General features: G+C 45.9%; 1 long non-coding RNA gene across 2 annotated transcripts in view; it reads left to right on the plus strand.

Annotated features, from left to right (window-relative positions):
* The first annotated feature begins 2655 nt into the window (after window positions 1–2655).
* Window positions 2656–20988, plus strand: part of LOC111770179 (uncharacterized) — a 29444-nt gene continuing 11111 nt past the window's right edge. Inside the window, exons 1-3 of one of the 2 annotated variants that reach the window (XR_011431648.1) lie at window positions 2669–2762; window positions 17799–17961; window positions 19052–19213. This is a non-coding gene — a long non-coding RNA (uncharacterized lncRNA). Of the gene's footprint in view, window positions 2763–17798; window positions 17962–19051; window positions 19214–20988 lie in introns of both variants that reach the window. The other variant, XR_011431647.1, reaches the window with a different exon arrangement.

Genomic DNA, 20988 nt, shown 5'->3' on the forward strand with positions numbered 1-20988 from the left:
TTTAGATTTCCCCAATTAACCCTCTACGAGTTTACTCAGCCTTCATAATTTATCGCTCACGAAGCACGGTCATCTGTTTCCAACCTGGAAAATTAGTGGGCGTATTCCTCGGGCTTACGCACTATCAGTTCTGCGCTTGACACTGTGCCTGGAGATGCAGGCCAGAGGTAGTGCGGGGGTTTCTCAGCCCAAGGTTGAGTAAACAGATGTCCCGGAGTTGATTTTCCCCAGAATAATTGCATACAATGAGCACAAATGTTTAATTAATCAGGAATCTTGTGCTTATTATCTTTTCACTGGGTTTCCACTGATAATGACCCAGAGGAAAATTCTTTTCCTTTGTGTGAATGATATTTTATTTAAAGGTTTTCATTTCATCATCTGATTTCCCTCCCTTTTCTAGTGGGGGAGAGAGCAAGAGCTGAAGCAGTGAATGCCTGTGCCATTCACGAAGGGCGGGCACACCCCACCTCGCGAAGGGGTGCAGGCTGCATGGCGCCTGGAGGGGGCACGTACTCACCAGCCAGTCAACCGCACACCTCCGCTAAAGTCAGCACAATTTAATATTTTATAGTCACTGGATGCAAACTTCCTTCCCCCAAATCAAAGTTAGGAAAAAGGAAAGGGAGTTAAGAAAAGGTTTGACACACAAGAAGATGGAAAGACACTTGTTATGAAATGAGGTTTGAGTTTTCAGGACCGAACGATGCAGTTCAGGCTGGCTCGCTAATGAAGGACCTGCTCCCCTAACCTGGTGCAGGCACAAAAAATTAATCAGGACATTGTTTGCATTAAAGGGCTGAGTTTCTGGTGGGTAATCATCAGGGAAACCCAGTCAAGGGCGGACAAGGACGGCGGCCTGATTAATTAAACATTTGCACCCGGGCTAAAAGCATGACTTACCCTGTTGGCTGTACAAGAGCTGTTGATATTAATGCCACACATGGAAGCGAGAAATGTTGTTTGCTCAAATCCACTCTGTATGGAAAGCTTGGCATTCAGGGCGCATCAAGTATGTCTTTCTATGTTATTTTGGCTTCTGCCTGTGTCACTAGGTGTCAGGGATTCTGGGCAGGGCAATGGTGTACATAGCTTAGCTCTTCAAGGGGAAAGCAGTGTTTGAGCTGGCTTTGAAGCACAGGTCAAATGTGGAAATGCAGAGGTCTGGGGGGAGGCTGTTCTGGGAAAGGCATTCCAGGGAGGGGAACTTGCATGAGCAGAAGCAGGATGTCTGGAACTGCAGGGTGTGTCTTGATAACCACAAGGTCTGGTCTGATTGGAGTGCAGGGGCTGTAAAGGTCAGTGGGAATCAGGGTTGCAAAATAAGGCTGAATGTCAGCCCGAGGAATTTGAGGTTTATTCTGAAAGCCATGGCAGCTAGTGGAAGTTTCTTGGGTGGGGAGGTGGCATGACCAGGATAGTGTTCCCAGAAGAGGATCTAGAGGAGTGGGGAGGATGGGTGACTGAGTAGGAGAGAGACCAGTGGGGGAGAGACCTGTTAGGACTGAAAAGATGAAGGATCATCACAGAGAAAGCCTAGTACAGAAGAGCTGCCGTTAGGGTTGCTGGAGAAAATATAGGACATTTGTATATGGGACATACTTGGACTAAAAATTATTCGTTATTTATCTGAAATTCAAATTTAACTTGGCGTCCTGTATTTTCATTTGTTAAATCCAGCAGCCCTCGCTGCTGTTAGTTACCTGGTATGGCAGCTCTGAGAATGCACCTCTCAGATTTCCAACTGCGGGGAGAGTTATTAATTGGCCGAGGCCTCAACTGCTGTCACCTGAGGTTGTTGGGTTTGAGCCCAGGCCGTGCTTCCTGTGGCCTGCTCTCAGCCAGTGACCCAGCACAGCAGGCAAGCTAAGACACCAGACTCCTCTGATGGGTGACCTTGGCTCCAGGACTTCCCAAAGGCCTTGCAAACTTGCCTTAGGACTGCACTGCGGGTCAAGGGGCTTCCACCCAACCTTCCTTCCTTCTCTCTCTCCTTTTCATGGGGTCAGACCTGCATTGCCATATGACAGCTCTCCCAGCCTCTCCTGGCTCCTTCCACACTTTCTCTCATCGGTCTTTACCCTGGTAAACTTTGCACATCTAATCGCATCCTGACATCTGCTTCGTGGAGCATATATCTGTCCTGGTATTGGTCTTGGCCTAATGTACCTGGGGTCCACGTGGAAGATGTCATGAGCTGGCAAGGGAAAGTTCAAGATTTGTAGATGTGAGTAGGAATCAGTGAGGGTTATAAGGCAGCTGGTGGCAAAAGCAGAGGAGAGAGAGGATTTGGAGGGGCCAAAACTTTCTGGTTTGGGTTCGTTTAATACTTAGTGCTCAGTGAAGAGTGCACATCGAAAATCGTGCCCACCTTTCGTGCCTGATTTAGATCTTAGGTGCTGTTCAAGCACCTGTGATGCTGATGCTCAGTCCTGGGTGAAGAATCTTGTTTTAAAGGACCTAGATCAGGATGGGAAATAATTCTGTTTCCAGAAGAACTCTGATAAATTGGTAGTGACCTTGGAGGGCTGTGCTGCGAAGGGCTGTGCAGCCATGTGGAAGGGCACTGGGATCAATTAACATAGTCTGTTCGGGCTGAGAGAGCAGGGGGTGGCGGGGTGAGTGTGTGCCTCTGTCGGCCCTGCCCATGTGGGTGGACTCTTAAAGGCAACATCCTATGCCTGAAAGGAAGCTACTGCTGTAGTCTGGGAAGAAGCGAGAGGGCCTGAAAGAGCCAGAGTTGAAGAGGAAAAGACAGAGAGGTAAATATGAGATTTATGGAGGTGGAATGAGCAAGCCTTGGGAACCAAATTGGTGCACAAGGTAAAGGAGAGGGAAGAATCAGATAAGATCCTGAGGTTTCAATGACTGGTGTGTGCATGTGTGCGCGTGTGTGTGTGTGTTTAACTAATTAGACTATAAATGCCTTGACAACTGGGACTAGTAATTTGAGCTACTCTTCAGATACCTGTTGGTAGTGGTAGTATTATCATCCTCATCAGTCTGACTTTCTATAGCCATTATACTTGTGCATGTGTGTGTTTTTATATGGGTGGAATGTTCGGATGAATAGATTCATTCAATTGCATTCACTCAAATACACTAAATAGATTCCTATTTAGTCATATACATGTTTGTTCTTCATATGTACATATGTATATAGTAATTTCATCTGTTCTGAAGTCACTTCAAAAAAACCTGACTATATAGTCCGCTGCAGACATGTATTATTCAATTTCTCTTTACTGGAAATAAATATGCTGATTTTAAGTGAGTTTAGATTAAGATTATGGACAGCACTTGATACTCAAGAGCAGCAATTTGCATGGTTGTGTCAAGGACAAAAGAACATCTGTCTGGCCCTGCCTCACACCAGGAGGCCCCGTGCTTGGTCAGGCGTGCACCCACAGGGAGGGAAGAGGGTGACAGAGGCTGTGGGGCTCATCACCACAGAATTCAGAAGACTGACTCACTTCCCTTCTTGAGATGCCGGCCATGGTTTGTGGTGGTGGCTTACCACACTGGCCAGGCACTGGCCTTTCTTGCCATTCCCATTCCATGTGATCTCGTCCCAAGGTGCCAGCTCCTGGCTTTCCATCTTGGGGACGCATACATTTTTTCAAGAGGGTGGAGGGAAAATCAACATGAAGATTAATGGACTTCAAAGCAGGGAGGGAATGAAAATACTGGAAACTTCTGCCCATGATTCAACTTTTGGGGGCACAAGAGTACACTACAGACAAGGAGGAGAATGAAATCTAGTTTTGAAGCCAGAACCTTGAGTTTAAAAGATCATTTAGAGAACTCACCTAATGCAACATAGTCATGAAAGTAGTTGTTGAATTCTGCCCACATTCTCTCTCTCTCTCTCTCTCTTTTTATAATGGTAGTCGGGGCTTAGCTTTAAAATGAATTTTAAGTTTAAGAGAATTCATTTAAAAATAGGTTCTTCAGCCTGCATTTATAAAAATAATTTCTCCCAACGGAAACACAAACACATGTTCCACACATGTGGTCATTCTATTGTACAACATGCTTCTTCTGAATACCACACAAAAATAAATTACTAATCTAATTTTAAGTAGCATGGGAAACTTCTTGTGAATAGCAAATTCAATATTTCATACCAGAAAAACTTTTAAAAATGTTCAGCATAAATCTAATAATAGGTGTTAGGTCGTACATATCCATTCCCACTCTTTGTTGTGTATGTCGGCAATAATCCAGCTCAGCTCCAGTCACAGTGTTTATTGTGATATGCTAAATTACCTGAATCTGTTGTACCTTGATTTCTCTTTTAAAAACTCAAGTTGTTCATTGCCAGCGAGCTGCTCCCTGAACTGGATCTGTACAGGGCTTTAGGGAAATCGGGCGGCCAGTTAAGTTAATCACAGGTGTGAATTCCTTATGGGCCCCCAGAGGACAGCCTGTAGAATGTGTTTCCCAGCTGCAAGAGGTACCCTGAATTCTAATATGTAACCACTTCCTGAGGGGTGGGTACGATCCCTGGCTGCCAAACAGGGCCATTTTTGTAGAGGCTCAATTAGGTGAAACATGTTTAGGTGGAATAGATACCATGTACCATGTTCATGCCCTCAACCCCTGGGTTGAATGAGGATGTGGCAAATCACAGGGCTCCCCTGTATAGGCAGCCCATAGACCTGGGCAGGGACTGAGCTCGCCCTTCATCATTTACCACTGCTCACTCTCCAGCAGGGGGAACTTCGCCAACGCTGCTCAATTCACAAAATGGCGCCAAATGGACCCCGAGAGAAACATTATCAAAGGCCTTTTTGTCTCAGAATGCATCAGTGCTGAGGAAGGGAATGTTATGCATGGCATGCATGGATGGGTTTTCAACCCACCCAAGTCCAAACCTCATTTTCTCTTTGGGAGAGAGGAAGGTGGCAGGAGAGGAAGCCAAGAGGCCGGGATGTTGCCAACATTCAAGTGGGAAGGGCCCTCCTCTGGAATGAGCACGTTGGCAGAGGAATGGGGCAGAGGAATGAATTTTAGAAATGTTGTGGTGAATGAGACACCAAGATTTATTTTAAAATGAAAGATTTATGAAAATAGCCTGGTACCAGAGGAAAAAGAGACTTGAGAGTTGAAATAGATGATGGTTTGCGAGGTGGAATGATGTGGAACACGGAGAATGATGTGGCAGGGAGGAGAAGGCAAGAGGCCAAGGAGAGAGTCCCTGGGAGGGTGCAGTGGACGGGGCACAGTCTGCCAGTCTGGAGGCTTGCTTCTCGTCCTGCTTCCACATTGGTTCCCATGAGCAGGGAATTGGATTCTTCATCTGTGCAGGGAGGGGGGCACCAAGACACATTATTCGAGGAACAGAAGTCCACGCTGGCGCCAAGAAGCAGATAGTTGACTGTAATGAGAGGGAGTAGCTCCCAGAACCTGAGGAAGGAGTGAGGATCAGGGCAGCTGCAGGGGTGTGGAGAACAGGGACAGATAGACAGGTCCTTTAGAGCCACCTTTAATTAGCTCTGAAAGTTTTCTCTCCAGGTGCCCTCCTGCCTCAGATCCACGTTCCCAGAAGGGCAATTCCAGGTGGTCTGGCTTGGGTCACATTCTCAGCTGTTGGCCAGAGGAGGGCACCCAAACCATGAGCAATGGCAGAGAGGTTCTCCAGGAGAAAATTGAGGAGCTCTCATCAGAGAAAGAGGGAATGGGAGCTGGGCAAGCAAGAACACAAGTGCCCACTGCAGAGGATTAGGACAAAGCCACCGTAAGACATTGTCTCAGGTACCACGGGATCCTGAAATGGAAAGGTTTACTTAGTATGTGCTTGATGTCGTTACTGCCTTTATTTCTCACAATTATACTGAGAGAGAGGAAACTGAATGAGGCCTCAGGAAATGTCCCGGGACTCACAACACTCTGGGCTGACATCCAGTCATGGGGCCCCACAGCAAGTGTACCTTCTGGTTTTCTGTGGTGCCCACAGAGGGAGTACCAGTGGGGAGGGGAGTGGAATGGTATTTTCCAGCCTGAAGCTGCCCCAGAGTTCTGAATGCTCAATATACACAGAATAGTGTCTTTTCACCTAAGCGTCTTATATAAATTTGAAGTCTGAGTGCTTATCCCATATCTTAAATATTTTCAGGAATGCTGGAAGGGGTGGGGGGACTGCCACCCAGTAGCATTTCTGGAAAGAATTACCTGGGGAAAGGAAGGTAAAACATGCAAGGCTCAGTCACCGCCTTTGGGCCACTTTTGGTCACCTCCTTGTTTCTGTATCGAGATGCTTGGTTCCAGTTGTTATGTTGCTGGGTTCCCATCAGTGGCCCCGTCTATGATTCCTCCATACAATGAGATGCAAAGATTTAACGGTTTCAAGAGGGAGGCTACCTAATTTGACACACATTTGACACACACATTTGACACATTCCACGCATTCCCATGCTTGAATAACACCACCTGTAAGCTGGTGAGATGGTGTTTTCCACGGGTGGTAACCCAGGAAGCTGCCCTTTTCACCCCGCTGTGGGAAGGGAGGTCTGACGCATTTTTTCCACAGTAATTTGATTTCATCTGAGAACAACTGTGGAGCTACTGTTGGGAAAGCAACCCAAGGTTCAATGTTGAGGTCGTTATCGGTATTAGATGTTCCAGGTCTGTGACATAGTTGAGTTCTATTGAATTCATCAAGGAAGTCTCCTGTCGTGAGTTCTGTCCATCAGAACGGGCAAGGGGACAGCATGGCACCACTGTGATCCTGGGGGACAGGTGGTTTGAGTGTTTTGAAAAGCCAAAACAGCCCAACACTTTGCCTACAAAGCTGCCCTGGACCCTGTATTGGCACTGCAGTCATCTTTTTCATGTTCTGAGTTTTATTCTCCAGAGTTTTTTTGTACAGAGTCCTCTGTTCAGTCTCCAGGTTCTGTGGGACCAAAGATTAGCTTGGGGGATGAGGTCTAACCTCCGTTCTCCCCAAGCCAAGCTTAATAAATGCACAATTTGCATAGAAATGTGGCATACTTGACACATAAAGTTTCAGATCAAGTCTGCTAGCTCCCCCTTTCAACCAGATGGCCACCCCGAAGACTTTCCTAAGGAACTTTTGGAGATTCCATTTGTAGGCTCGATCTAATGAGTAGCAGACTTAGAAAAAAGAAATCCTGGGTAAGGCTGCATCCTTTAGGGGGAACTGCTTCTTTAGCTCCCAAACTTTGGCTGCAGCTCTCGGCTAACCCACATATCTATTTATAACAGCATTTGGAGAGATCCTTGAATTTGGGTGTTAAAAACAAAAGCCGAAAATAACGTATGAAGAAGGAATCCACAGGATGATTTCAACTACATATATTTTAGTACATTATTAACAAGGGTATTAATGTGTACAAATAACTAACACAGTGGGTCTCTTTAAAATTTTTTCAGTTCCTTCTCCTTAAATCCCTTATGCAGATGTTCCTAACAGAGTTGCTTCCGTTTTTTGTGGGGTGTACTTTATCTTTTTTTGAGGAAGATTAGCCCTGCGCTAACCACTGCCAGTCCTCTTCTTTTTGCTGAGGAAGCCTGGCCCTGAGCTAACATCTGTGCCCATCTTCCTCTACTTTATATGTGGGATGCTTACCACAGCATGGCATGCCAAGTGGTGTCATGTCCACACCCGGGATCCAAACCGGCGAACCCCGGGGCGCCGAAAAGCAGAAGGTGTGAACTTAACTGCTGCGCCACCAGGCCGGCCCCTGTAATTTATCTTAATGTAACACTCAAGTTCATAGGTGATCCCATGCTGGGAGGGTCTGTGTGGGATGTCCCTACCTGGGACAGGGCCCTTATTTATGAACTGAAGAACCTTCTCCATCATGGTGTATGTGCTCCCTCCACGTCCACTCCAAGCTGTGAGCCTTTAAAGAGGTCATTTTCCTCCAGCCTTCTTTGCTAACTGCCTGCTTTGACTTACTTATTTCTCTGGGAAAGATTTATTTTTCTCTTGGCATGGCCGTGCAGCTTTCTGTCTCTTTCAATACTTTCTGCCTGCTGCCTCTGTGCACTGCATGATCTCCTTACTGCAGAGTGGAGGAAATGTTTGATATTTTGTTCCAACAAATATTTTTTGAATATCTACTATGTCAGGCACCGGGCTAGGTGCTATGTGGAATGGTAACTTCCAAATTTAATCTGAGTTGAAAACAAATTCCACTGCCTTGCAGAAACATGCACACCTTGATCTTTCCTGGGAGATGCTATCAACACCTTCCTGGTTGCAACAGTTCAGACTCTTACACTTAACAATTTTATGCCCATAGTGGAGGCTATACAATCACCGAGGGCAGAGCTCATACAAGAGAAGTATTTGAGAAAAGTTATTGTTTGCAGAGTGCTAATTATTTCCTCCAACGATCATTTCCTACGTTCCTCTAGGCCTTCTTTCTAGAGAAGTTCTCTGTCCAGAACAGCCCCAAAGGGAGTTCCTTAAGTGCTAAGAGACCCTGTCAGTGTCTACAGCTAATTGTATTGGATGTGGATTCCTAACCTGAGATAAGCCAGCCACATTTAGTCTAAAGACATAGGGACTACATTGGTTATCTTGGGAACTTGAACTGGAAAGGCAAGTAATTGTGAATGCAGAGACCTATGCTTTGTGGCTCCATCATGGACCAAATGGAGGCATTGCCAAGGAAGCCATTGGCACAGGGAGACAACAAAAAAAATTTGTCTGTCTTAACCAGAGATCTGGGTACAAAGAAATGCCTCTCAACTGTGAATCAAGAATTCGGAACCAAGAACCTAATAATGCTGTACTTAGGTTTGAGGTTTGAATTTATGCTATGTATATGGTCTATGAATATTTGATATGAGATATTAACATAAAAATGTGATTCTAGGCGATGATGCCGTGCAGTCATGAACCAAATACAAAACTCTCTATTGAGTCACAGCCCAGGCCACACAGGATCCCCATAAATAAAGCCACACTGAAGACAAGCTTACCCTCCAAAATTACAAAACTTATGGGAAACAATCACCATGAGAGAGTATCAACAGATAGAACAGACATTGGGATCAGATTCCCAATAACTTCAGATAATAGATCTATTGTACAGAGACTATAAGTATGTTTAGGATGCTTATAGACATAAAATAATTAAAAACGTAATAAATGTACAAGGTACTATGAAAAAAGAAAATACATATTTGAAAAAGAAACAAATAAAACTTATAGAAGTAATAATTGTAGTCATTAATTTTAATGGACTAGATATGGCTAAAGAGAAAATTAATGTCCTGGAAGAGAGATTTGATTCCAATTCAGAATGCATCACAAAGACAAACATATGAATGAGTAATTGCAGATATGGAAGATAGAATGAGAAAGAATAAGAGTTTCAGAAGAGGAGAATACAAAAGAAAGAGAAGAAATATTCAAAGACAAAAAGTTTAACAGTTGTTGAAGATAAAGATCATGAGATTCAGGATGCACAAAAAAAGCCATGAGCTGAATAAATAAGGATAAATCCAGACCTTAAGTCCACTATAATGAAATTGAGAACACCAAAGCCAATGAGTTCTTAAAGCAATCACAGAGAAAAGACCTATTTCCTACAAAGGAAATATGATTAGACAGACAGGAGACTTCTCAACAGCACAAGAGAAACCAAAAGTCAATAAGATAATCTACCCAAAGAGTGAGATCCAAGAAGGGAAATTAAATTTAAACAAGTATTGTCTATAGGAATAACAATGAAATTGACAAATTTTAAGAGCATAGAAAAATGTGGAACTGAAATATTGGGCAACAATATGTAAGAAGAGAGGGAGATGATTAGATCTCTGAAGATTGGTAGGTGGGTAGAGATGCTAAATAGTTTTTAAAGTCGAGGATGTGTGATAAAAATGTAAGGGTAACATCTGAGAGGAAGGGTAACAAGTGAGATGTATAATTGCCAAAGCAGTAGAAAAGGAAAAGAGGAAATAAAGAAAACTTGATCAGGGCAGTAAAAGGCAGGTAAAAGGCAAGCAAAGATCCTAAATAGCAAGGTATATACAAAGCCCAAAATAAGATGGCAGAAATAAGTCCTAAGTAAATATAAATGGACTAAATGCGTCACTTAAAACACAGAGATGGTTAACTTGGATGAAAAAATAAAAATCTACGTGGTTTATGAGACTCACCTAAAATATAAGGGCAGAGAAAAAAAAACAAAGGCAAAAGAACGATCAGACCAAGAAAAAAAAGATGGAATTACATTTATACCAGACTTTAGGGCAAAATTCATGATTAGGGATATAGATTATTATACAAATATAATAATTCTAACATGTACCCAATAACAGCCTGAAATAAAAGGCACAAATTGAACTCCGAGGAGGAATTATCAAATATATAATCGTAGTAGGAGATGTTTTAACACATCTTTTCAGAGAAGTAAAGAAAATTGTAAAGAGTCATAAGGAAGAAGCTTGAATAAGTTATTTTGGGGTTGATAATGACAATTGTCCAAATAGTACTTCTGGTTCCAGGTCAGAAAAGGTTAGGGTCTCTCTCCATGAAATTCAGTTGGGAAGGCAAACTTTCCACAGGAGACTCTTTTTGGGAAGGTGGGAGCGGATTCTGTGACCTTTTCTTTGACTTGTGCCGAACCTTCTAATGTGGATGAGGCCCGTTCCAGCCTTGCCTCAGGGAGGGAGTAACTTTGGCACGTGAATCCTGCTGACTGTTATGTAACTTGGCTATGACTTTTTTTTTCCTTCTGCTTTTTAAATTAGTGCAGGCTAGTATGGCCTCAAGATTCTCTGCACACAGCTGAGGCAGCAGAAAGTCACATGCATTAGTCAAGGTACAGGCTAAACTGCTGTCATAAAGACACTGAAAAATGCAGTGGCTCAGGTGAGATTCTTCACTTCCCTCGCAGTCCAGATGCGGGCGGGCCGGCAGTACCAGGCAGGTATGTGGCGCTGCTCCATAAAATCACCAAGCTGCCTGCTGTTGTGTTGTCCTCCTCTTCATTCCCACATTTGCATGTCAGCCCACCGGAAGGGTGAGCCTTTTGAAAGCTGTGGCCCAGAATTTGCACACAACACTTTCACTCATGTCCCTCTCTCTGGAACTTAGTCACATGGCCAATCTGAGCTGCACGGGAGTCTGGGAAACATGGTCTCCAGCTGGGCAGCCATCTTCCTTGCTCCTTAATAAGTGTGTGCCTGTGTGTATGTGCGTGTTTTGGGGTCATTCTACTGCTCCAAGGAAGGAGATTGAACAGGATAGCTGAGGAAGCTGAGCAGTGTCAGTCACAGCATAAAACTTTATTTTTAATCATAGCCCAACTCATTACATGTGAGGGACATTGGAACCTCTCAGAACCTCATCTAGAAAACTCTATCTCACAGAGGTGTTACAATGGCAATCAAGATGAAGAGAGTGAAAGTGAGGGCTCGCAGGGCTCTCTGTGGGCCCCTGGCTCTGTAATCCCTCCTCAGCACAGAGCAGAGGCCCCAGCCAGGCACGCGCGGCACCACGGGGCCACGGGACTCTGTGTGGGGTGAGCCAACAGTTGACCTGCTCCTGCCTCTGGCTGCTATTCCTGGAGCTCCTCTCTCCTTCTCCTGATCCCCTCTTCTCCCTCCCCCGCCTCCCCAATGGAAGGTTTCTGCAAATTGATGGACTGTCACCTGGAAGGTCGAGGCAGACCCCAGATCCCTGTGTTCTCGCAGGAAGGAAGGATTAATGAGCCCCTCAGAGCTGTCTCTGGCTGGAGCTCATCTCAGAGCTTGCTCCGGCTGGGACGGCCCACCGCCGAGAGAAAGGCGGGCGGTCGCAAAGCTTTGGTCATGCTGCCCTGTGTGTGACCTGTCAGGTTTTGTTTGCGATCCGTTTGTGCCCAATGGTGCAGGTCACATGCTGAGCTCCTCCCAGGAATCTGATTGTTTGCAGTTGTAAAGTGCAGGAGCTTGGATCTGTCCGAGCAGAGGGTTAAATCATGGAGTGTTTTACAAGGGCAGCTATAGAGAATGTCTTGTTTTCTCCTTATATGGCTATTTTTCTCAGTCCAGAATCCCAGGGTGTATTTTACGTGGTTGAAATACACAAATGGAGTCATAGTCTTAGCCAAACATGCTATGTGGCTTTAAAATTAACAAGCCTCTCTCTACTTCTGTACCCCAAACACACATTCACACGCACGGCTTCCGTTGAGACTGTGGAAAGATACTCCCTCCTTTTCAGCCAAAAACATTTGATGGAGTGGATATCTACAATTCCTTTGCTTTATGCATGAGAAATATTTCTTTTGATGAGAGTAGTTTGCAAGTATGTGGGTCAAATCTAAGTATCAAGTTTTTAATGAGTGGCTACTGTGTGTGAAGTACTAGGTTAGCTAGCTCTGGGGTAGACAGAATGGGGCACCAAACATTCAAATATGAAAAGGAAAGTTGTTTAGTGATAGTTCAAGATGATGCTAGAAGTATCAGAAGGTGAGTAAGAGCATGAACTTGCCACCGGCACTCACCGGAAGGAGAGATCTGTTCAGACTGGCGTCGTCAGGGCAGGCTTCACGGAAGAAGTAGAGGTTGGAACTAGATGGATTTAGTTAGGTCAAGGGGAGTGAGGGAGGCATTCAGGGTGGGTGGGGCCTGAAGGAAAATGCAGAGGAAGGAAAATGAAGAGGCCCTTTAAAAGAAGAGAGCAAATGATCCAGAGTGACTACAGCATGTGGTTCTTGGAGGAGAAAATGAACTTCAGGTGGGAAAGGTAGACTTCGGCTGGGAGTGGACTGGGCAGTCAGGCTGAGGAGCTGGGGTTTTCTTTGCATGGCAAAGGGGAGGCGTTGAAAGCTTTGGGGTATTTATTTGATCCGAAAGAGTCTGGGCACCAGGATTCTCAACAATTTACGCTTCCAAAACTTAATTGTTTTTTTTTGGCTACCTCAGTGAATATGACTTAATCTAGATAATTAAGATTGGAATAATTAAGTATGATCTTTAGGTGTTAAAAATAAGACTCCTTATTGAAAGTTCCTTTTTGGTGATTTCACAAATGAGAAATTCCGAGTTTATTACTGAGTAAAATTCTTGGCCACACCTTCTGGAACACAGACTATGAACTCAGGCTTCGCAGGGGGAAGTTGATTGACCAACTTTCATTCTTTGTGGGCAGAGAGGGAAATTTTGGGGGAAAAATCAGGCACTGGATTCAGATCCAGAAACACCACATTTTAAGCAAATTGGGATGAAAATTTGCATTTCAGGGCCATTTTGGAGATAAAATCTGGCATGGGAATTATGCCACCAAAATCTCAGTTTTTGAGTCCCATTCTATTTTCACTTGAGTTTTCTTCCAGAGATAGAGCTGGGATTGTGATGTCTATTATAAATGTGAAGATATTGTAAAAGAGTTTTAATGACTTTCCCAGACTCACACAGCTAGTTCATGGCAGAGCAAGATTCTTGGGAGCCTGGAGGGGTCCAAGCACTGTCCTTGCAATTGTGAGTTGGCAGCGCCCAGGCTCCAGTGGGTAGAGGCGCAGATGAATAGTCAGAGACAGCCTAATGAGACAGAGAGGTTGTCCCAGGTGGGAGTGATGACAGGTGACTGGGGAGGAGGCAAGAAACAGATAGTCCTGGTGAAGAGGAGCTTGAGGATTCTGGTCTGAGAGAATAGTGACACCACCAACCCAAATGACAGCCCCCCCGCAGGCTAGGTGGTGTGCCACTGACAAGGAAAGGCTCCTGGGCAGGGCCAGCCTGAGTAAAGATGCTGAGGGACCTTGGGCAAGTCACTTGACTTTTCTGAGCCTCAGTTTCCTCCTCTGCAAAATGAAATGAATTATAGCCCCTGCCAGGGCAGGTAGTATGAGGATTACATGAGACAATGAGGGCAAAGCGTCTGGCTCTGTCCCTGGGACATGGCTATGTTCAGTACAGATTTTTTGAATGAGAGCCATCAAGAACTATGAAGCAGGTGAGCTAGAAATGATATGAAGACCTGCAGTCTGTCTACGGATGAGGGTGGCATTGGGGTTTACATCTAAGAACAGAAGAGAGCTCTAAGGGACCGGAGCTCTCTTTTTGTTATCATTTCTAATAGCTCACTGAAGACGATCAGGCAGAAGAAACACACGCACACACATGCACACACACATTGGGTAAAACTGAGTGGCTGTTCCTGCTGAGGACATGCTGTAGGTGAGAAAAGTAGACATGGAAAAGGCTCCCACTGGGAGATACCCAGTCATGGATTTATCAAGGATCATTTGATGATGACGCCATTTTTCAGTTTTAAAACCTTCTTCTAAAATATTTAGTGCTTGCAAGGGGGAATGCCAGGCTTCCATGTCACTTGCACAGATATTGTGTAGGTGTTAAGCCAGGCAGGTGTGATAAATCCAAGTTGTGTCTGTTACAAGATCAGCATTGACATACACGATGTCACAGAATGGTAAAGCCAGAGAGGTTGGGGAGAAAAATCAGGATATACATGGGTTCTATATAATTGTTCGCTATCAAAATACAAATTATTTGCAAATGTTTATTGTAAAATCTATTGTGTAATACAGCTCATTCTTGCCTCTGGAGAGCAAAACTATTACTATGTATTGCCATGTGCTGCTATTAATGCCATCAATGTACCTGTATGTTTTTGTATCTTGGATGAGTCCGTTGTTTATTTATTATGACTGTATGACTCATTTTGGTGGGCTACATTACCAACATTTATTTAGGGTGTTGAAGAGCAATAGACACATTGGTTTAGCAGACCACAGAATCATGAGGATGAGTACTAAAGTGTGTAGAACCTGGCCAGTTACGATAACCCATTTAATAAATCAGCTTTGGACTTTGGTGTCCTGTTTGCTTGAGCTCTTCCAGAATCACATTTTTGCTGATTTTTTCCTCCTTAATTTCCTGAACCACATTTCTAATAATCAAGACCTGGTGTCAGAAAGTCCCACGGCATTTTTTTTTTGAATTTTTCTTTTAAACACATATTCAGTAGGCTCAGCCCCAAAAGGACCACATTTACTTGGGCCACTTCAGACATGGAATTCTTTTGAGGAGAGACTGGCAGGATGCCCTGGAAGAGGCGGTCTTTGGATATCGGATGTGGCTCTGTTCCTTACTTCTCCTTTGTTGGATCTTTTTCTACAATAGTCCTTGCAGAACCTAAGCTATCTATCCATCTCTTGTAGTGAATTTGAGGGAGGTTTCAAGAAATCAAAATACTGAATCTTAATACGGGGGCTGTTTTACAAGTTCACTACTAGGAAGAATCAAATTCTTGCTTGAGTTTCAAAAAACAATGCGATGCCTCGGCATCACTCAGATATGTCCATTTTAGTTGAACTTACCCTTGTTCCCAGAGCTGGAATGCCTGGCTAGCATAGGCAAACCCAGCGACGGGGCGAGCACTCACTGCTCACCAGGGAAAACCATGCCATTTATTCTGAGAATGTGCAGAAACAGCATTTGATTGGGAAGAGGGCTTAGGTCATTTATCTCCCACTTTTAAAATGATGAGATCAATGTGTCTCCCCAGTGGCTGTCCCCCTTCTATTCAGCAACAATACACCACTTCTTTTCAAAGAGAAATATGCTTCCAATAAGGGGGAAGGGAGGCAGGGGGTGGTAGCAAACTGGATCAAGCAACTTTCATTGAAGGATTCATTTTTGATTTAAATATTTTGTTCTAATCTCCAACTTCCTTTTTAACTTGGCAGAATGACCAAAAGAAAAACAATGTCCCTCCCTAGCCCAGTTTACAGCCTGCCAGAGCAGAGGATCCAGTTACTTCTTCCAAATTGTATACATTGGGTTGTTCAATATATTAGTTTTTTTTTAAATCTATTGCTCATATACGTAGAGTTTTATTTTAATGGCATGTCAAGTGGACTTTGGTGAAAAACCACAGGAGAAAAAAAAACAGAATGAAAAATATAGATCAAATTTAGCCAGCTATTTAATACTTTTTGGGGGGGGTGTCTTTGAGTATGTTGTGGAAGGAATTCTCTGCAAGTGATACATCCTGTAACTGTAGGCAGATGTAATCCCCCGGCCGTGACACCAGCAAAGATTTCCCTTCACGTTGGAGACATCTGCAGCCATTTTGTTCCCTCCCACAAAGAGGAAGTGCACAGGGAGGAAGCCATTCTGGACCCCGTGCACTCCCTGCAATGTTCCACAGTCGTGGTTACAATTCCCAGGGGACCCTGTGAGCCTGATCTGGGAGGGGAAAGAAACCCAGGGTGTTGCGACCTGCAGGTGGAATCTGGGGAGCACCCACAGGGGCGCCTTCTCTTCCCAGAAAGCCCTTTCTCCTTTCTCCTCTTGCTGCCAATCTGCCCCCGTCATTGCTTGGAGCCTCCTTCAAACTGACGTCCTCAAGGACACAGGCTGGGGTGGACGGTGCCCAGATCCAGGCTCTGTTCTTCTCAGTGCTCTCTAGAGTGTGTCCTAAGAGGTCACCGTTTGTCTCATATTCATCTGGATTTTTGTCTTTTCTTTATAAATATGAGAAGAATATATTTTTTCCTCTGGTGGGAAGCACTTTTTCTAATGGGAGATGGGAGATGGGTTCCACCTGCTTAATCAGAGCAGAAACAGCTGGAGGCGTGTCTTGTTTGGGGCCCCCGAAGCACACCCAGAGACAGTGATTTGAGTGCAAATGGTTCTTTGGGAGGGGATCCCAGGAGATCCCAGTAGAGGAGTGGGGAAGGGAGGAGGGGAAGAGAAGGAGGCCACCGAAAAGCTTCATCAGGCTCGTGGCCACTGTGGGCAGCTGGGTCTTCATCCTGCCAGGGAGGGTTTCTCAGCCTCAGCACCACTGACATTTTGAGCCAGATAATTCCTTGTGGGGCTGTCCTGGGGATTGTATGCAGTTTAGCAGCATCCCAGGCCTCTACCCCTAATATGCCACTAGCAAACCCCCACTGTACCTGTTGTGACAATCAAACACGTCTCCAGACAGTGCCAAATACCCCTGAGTGGAGACAAAATGGCCCATGGTTTGTTTAGAACCCCAGGAGCCATGGGGACTCCTGGGCAAGGTGCAGGTGTTGGCTGTCAGAAATCTGGCTGGTGTGCGCTGAGACGGTAAGGCCAACGGGATGCCTTGTGCCGTGGGTAGGAGCTGGAGTGTCTGCTGCCCCCTCTTCTAGAGGCAGAGGACTGAGTGGAATCTTTGTCACTCTGTTGTTGGCTGACCGCAGACAGCTGCTGGAGGAGCAGGCCTGAGAAAACACGGGTGGAAACACTTGTTTTCTGTGACTCCTCCTAACTCTACAAGCTCCCGTCCACCCATCAAAGGTGCCCTCTCATTCTTTACCCCCATAGAATCCTCTCTGAGAAAATGCCAGAGCAACCCAGGCTCTCCTTTCCAGACTACTGATGCTGCCAGGGCCTGGAGAGACTTGAGCGGAAGGAAAACACTGTTTCTTGAGCCTCCTAGGGGTGAGGCAGCTTCTCATGGGCTATCGCATTTCTTCCTCAAACTAGCCCTGCAACTAAGGTCTTGTTAACCTCTGTTACACACTGGTTAGGCGGCCACCCCCAGGCACACAGCTACTGAGGGGCAAAGCACAGATTCGAACTCAGCTCTCCCTGCATCACAGTGCATGGATTTTCTGTTCTCCCAGTGGGTTGGTGACGGAGGGGGGCAGAATATTTTAGGAAGAGGAACATTTTCAAGAGGCTCCAACACATGGATGAATGCTGAAAAAACCAACTGAGGAATGAAATGGGGTCTGAGTGTGGGGAATTAGGGGTTTTATAGGAGTGTGCTGTGTTGGAAGAGTGGCTGCTTCCCCTTCTACCAAAGTCTAAACAAGTGGAATTGTCCCCAGAGCCCCAGTGGCTTTAGTCTCCAGGAGTTTCCTGTAGGAGCCTCCTTTTCCTTCACCGTTCCACTGATGCTATTCTGGCAAAAATCCGGCAGAGATCTTCAAATTGGCCATGCCCAATGGATATATTTCTGTCTTCCTCCACTTGACCTTGGCGTTTGACACGGTAAGCCAGCCCTTCTGGAAAGCATCTCCTTCAGTCGTTCCCTGGGCATCTTACCTGCTTCTTTTCTCCATTTGCTCTATCATTCCTTCCCCGTCTCCTTGGCCAGCTCTCCCACAGTTACCCTTAAGCATGGGCTCTAAAGACACATCCTTAGCGTACTTATTTTATCATTCAGAGTTTCCCTGGATGAGCTCATCAACTTGAAAGTATTTGTTCTTGAATTTAAGATGGGTGACTTGCAAGTCTACGATCTCCAGCTCAGACCCTGCTGAGGGCAGTGGGGTCCTGGCTCAGGCTGCTATAATAAAAATACTATAAACTGGGTGCTTTATACATGATAGAAATTTGTTTCTCACGGTTCTGGAGGCTGGAAGTCCAAGATCAGGTGCCCGCATGGTCAGGTTCAGGTCAGGTTCTGGGTTGTAATCTGCAGCTTCTCATTGTGTCCTCATAGGGTGGAAAGAAAGAAGATAGAGGAGGTGCACTCTCTTGTGACTCTTATAAGGGCACTAATCTCATTCATGAGGGCCCCATCCTCATGACCTCGTCTACTTCCTAAAGGTGCCACCTCCTAATGCTATCACTTAGGGGGTGAATGTGAATTTCAACATGTGAATTTTGGGGGGTTACAAACATTTAGTCCTTAACAGGATACATTTCCATCTGAATATCCTTGAACTCAACTAGTCCCACTAACTCAGACAGAACCCACTAGTCTTCCTCCAAGTGCCCTTAAGTCTGCTCCCTTCCTGTAATCTTTCTAGGTGGTGACTCACCTATCTACACAACTTCTCAAAGCATAAATCTGGGGGGTTCCTAGACTTCTCCCTTTCACCCCACACCCTTCCACCCATCTCCCACCCAGCAAGTCTCATTCCACCTCCAATATCTCTCAGACCGTTCTCCTCTTCATACCTCCCGCTGCTGCTTTAACGCAGGCGGCCTTGGTTATTCACCCCCCAGTACCATGGTGCCCTCTGAAGTGACCTCCCTGTCTCAGAGTCCCTGCTGACCTTTCTTTCTAAAAGGCAAATTTGACCACCACCAGATTCTATTGGGAATTTCAAAAATATTTCCTCCCACTTTCCAGAGGAACTCCGAATAGTTCGTCCGGGTGTACTAAGTCCTTTGGTATCGGAGGAGAGAGTATCACCGTGATCGAGAGTCAACACGCCCTGGATTCCAATCCTGGCACCTGTCCTCTGTCAACCTCAGTTCCCTCAAATGTAAAATAGGGACCAACAGTACCTGTGTAAGTAATCCATAAGAAGAACTTGTAAGAGGACCTGACCCATAGGAAGAGATCAATAATAGTTCTTTACCATTATTAATTGCCTGACTTCCAAGCTTGTCATGAGTGTGAAGTGAGGTGATACTTGTGGAAGAGCTCTGCCCCCCATACGTTGTCTTATTATGCCATCTAGTTCCTCATTTGTGACACAGAATCAGTGGCTCTGGGCTGGGTAGGGAGTGGGGACACAGGAAGGATCAGCACAGTGCCAGCATTGGCAGATCTGTCAATCAGGAGGAGAGGCCCCCAGTGGAGAAGGACACGTGGGGGGGCGCCTGGGTGAGGAGCAGAATGTGAGTCTTTGCTGTGTCCAGCGATGAGCTCTCACAAGTTGGGCGAAGCACCGATTGACCCATCAAATTTTGACCTTGGCTGCGAGCCTGAGCAGCCTCCTGTCCAAGGACTCATCACTCTGTCCTGTGAGCCTCCTGGGGAGCATAACTAAAGGGTCTAGAGTGTTCTCAGGACACGCTGCCTGACCAACTAACTGGTGGAGCGTGTGGAGCCCTTATTGTATGCAGACGGCACTCCTCACAGCAGCTGGACTGGCCAGAAAAGGTGCAGGCTGGCGGGCTGGCGTGGGTCCTCTGTGAGGCCTCATGTGCCGCCCCAGGCCTCCCACCAGACCCTCCAGGAGAGAGCCGGCTGTGGAGGGAGGACCGGAGGTCCCCTTGGAGGGCCCAGCTTGGAGGGTGAGCTGGAGGCACTGGGTGAGGTGTGGGCAGTGAGCCCACATTTCTACAAATGGGTAGTTACTTCGAGTCCTGCTACCTCAGTGACAGTCCCTCAGTTTCTTCAAGGGTCGCTTCTGACGCTTATCCCTTAGTGGTTCCAATCACAGATTTGGGGTGAAATTCTGAGGTCTGCCACTTACTAGCTAGTGTGACCTTGGGAAAGTGGCTTTACCTCTCTATGCCTCAGTTTCCTCATCTGTAAAGTGGGGATAATAGGATACACCCAGTGGAGTTGCTGTGAAGATTTAAATAAATTATATGCGAGGTGCTTAGAACAGAGGCTGGCATGTGGTAAGTGCTGTTGGCAGGAGTATGAGCAATGATTTGAAAGAGGCATTTAGGCTACAACCCCAGACTGAGAGACAGAAGTGCTGGGTTCTGGTCTCATCTGTGTCTCTGACGATCCACATCACCCTGCCCCTCTGGCCTCAGTTTCCTTATCTACAAATAGTTTGGGGACAATGTATGTCCTCAGTCAGCAGGCCCCAGGCCTCGCTTTGGATCCCATCCCAGGAGGGTCCCAGGCTGTTCTCTCCTTGCCGTCTGCACTCACCCTCTGTTCTCAACAGCCCAGCTGGGCTTGCTCAGCTGTCCCCTTCACCAGTGAGCTGTCTCTCAGGGGTCGACCTGCCAGACCCTCCTTGACCTTTGGGACCCTGTTGTGGCAACAGCTCTCCACTGTGACCAGCTCTCAGGGACCACCCCATCCTTTGTTTTTTTTCCTAAACCCAACCCACTCTCTGGTTAAAAAAATCTCTGTATTAACCTCTCCTTGTTACCCAGCTTGAGCGTGCCATGACGGATCTGAAATGCAACCCCAGCAATTCGATCCAGAGTGTGCAACCACTACGGCATCCTCATCGTCTTGGGATCCAGTGATGTCACATCTCTTTCCTCTTCTAACTAAAACTGACTTGAGCCCCCTCCGTCATGGGCTAGTGGGAAGCCCATGTTCTGATGGAAACTCTCACTCCCTCTGAATTGCCCAGCTCAGCCCACGGG

This window comes from Equus caballus, chromosome 23, assembly GCF_041296265.1.
Source record: "Equus caballus isolate H_3958 breed thoroughbred chromosome 23, TB-T2T, whole genome shotgun sequence".
Classification (NCBI taxonomy): Eukaryota; Metazoa; Chordata; class Mammalia; order Perissodactyla; family Equidae; genus Equus; species Equus caballus.